General features: G+C 36.6%; 1 non-coding gene across 1 annotated transcript; it reads right to left on the bottom strand.

Annotated features, from left to right (window-relative positions):
• Window positions 1-879: 879 nt before the first annotated feature.
• Window positions 880-985, bottom strand: LOC131147398 (small nucleolar RNA R71). The gene has a single exon (XR_009134781.1). It is a non-coding gene; the product is annotated as a small nucleolar RNA R71 (small nucleolar RNA).
• Window positions 986-1,577: the final 592 nt, after the last annotated feature.

Genomic DNA, 1,577 nt, shown 5'->3' with positions numbered 1-1,577 from the left:
AGTGAGAAATTAGGTGAAATCGATTTCTTAGAAGTTTTCGTTCTCATTAAATTTGATAGTTGGCAAATAGATTTACTTTCCTTTGAATATTTTCTTTAAATTAAGTTTATTTCATCTTTTGCACTTACAAAAATCTAAATTTCTTTGCTAAATAAAGTCAATATTAGTATAATTTTGGTACTTGGCGAAAGTAAGTCACCAATCCCTGAGGACGATACTCTTCTCATCACTTTATTACAAAAATACGATACTGTGCACTTGTAGTTTTGCACCGACCAAGTTTTTGACACTATTGTCAGGGATTGAGTTTTTCTTATTTTTGCCAATATTGACACAAAGTAATCTTGGTTTTAATTTAGAATTGTTTTTTATTTTTTATTTTATTTTTTTATTTTCTTTATTTCAGATGTGTTTTTTAGGTTGGATGCGCCGTGCTAGAACTCGTGACATTATTCCTTTTGATCCGAAGATTGAAAGAACTCTCGGAGCACTAAGAAAGAAGAAGGTACTAGCCATGGAGAACGAATAAGAGAATGTTGAAGGATTATGTATGGCCAGTTGTGAATGACAACTACTCGGGTATAAGATGCCAAACCATTAATGTCAACAATTTTGAGCTCAACCCCACCTTAATCAGCATGGTGAAACAAGCCCAATTTAGTGGATCACTGGATGATCCCAATATTCATTTGGCGATGTTTTTGGAGATTTGCGACACTGTAAAGATCAATTGGTGTTACTGAAGACACCATTAGACTGAGATTGTTTTCTTTTTCTTTGAGGGACAAGGCAAAAGGTTGGCTGCAATCTTTACAACCGGGAAGTATCACTAGTTGGCAGGACATGGTAGAAAATTCTTTCCATTTGCAAAAATAGCCCAACGCAAGAGCGAGATTGGTCAATTCAAGCAATATGATTTTGAATCACTCTATGAAGTGTGGGAAAGGTATAAAGATTTGATTCGACGCTGCCCACAACATGGATTGTCAGATTATTTGCAAATTCAGATGTTCTGTAATGGGTCACATAGACAAACTTGGACTTTAGTTGATGTTGCATCTGGGGGGACTTTGATGTCAAAGACACCAAAGGTGCTACTTCTCTTTTGGAAGAAATGGCCTCAAATAACTATCAATGGCCAACCGAAAGAACTATGACTAAGAAAGTTGTTGGGATTCATGAATTAGAGCCGTTTTCTGCCCTTTCAGCTCAAGTTGCTTCTCTATCCCATCAGATTTCAACTTTGACCACCCAAAGGATACCACAAGGTGCAGAATATGTGGCAGCTACAAGTAGGACAGATCCGAGCAATGAAGCGAGTCAAGAACAGGTTCAATACATCAACAATTAGAAGTACAACTATCAGGGTAATCCTGTGCCACAATATTACCATCCAGGGCTTCAAAATCATAAGAATTTGTCTTATGGAAATACAAAGAATGTGCTGTAACCTCCTCCAAGACTTAATAGGCAACAAAGCGAGAAGAAAATGTCACTTGAGGAAGCCATGGTATCTTTTGTTGAGGAGACAAAAGTAAGGTTTAAAAAAACTGATTCATGGTTGGATAACATTGAGA

This window comes from Malania oleifera, chromosome 1, assembly GCF_029873635.1.
Source record: "Malania oleifera isolate guangnan ecotype guangnan chromosome 1, ASM2987363v1, whole genome shotgun sequence".
Lineage (NCBI taxonomy): Eukaryota > Viridiplantae > Streptophyta > Magnoliopsida > Santalales > Ximeniaceae > Malania > Malania oleifera.
The sequence above is the reverse complement of the archived record's forward strand: the minus strand, read 5'-3'. Positions and strand labels throughout refer to the sequence as shown.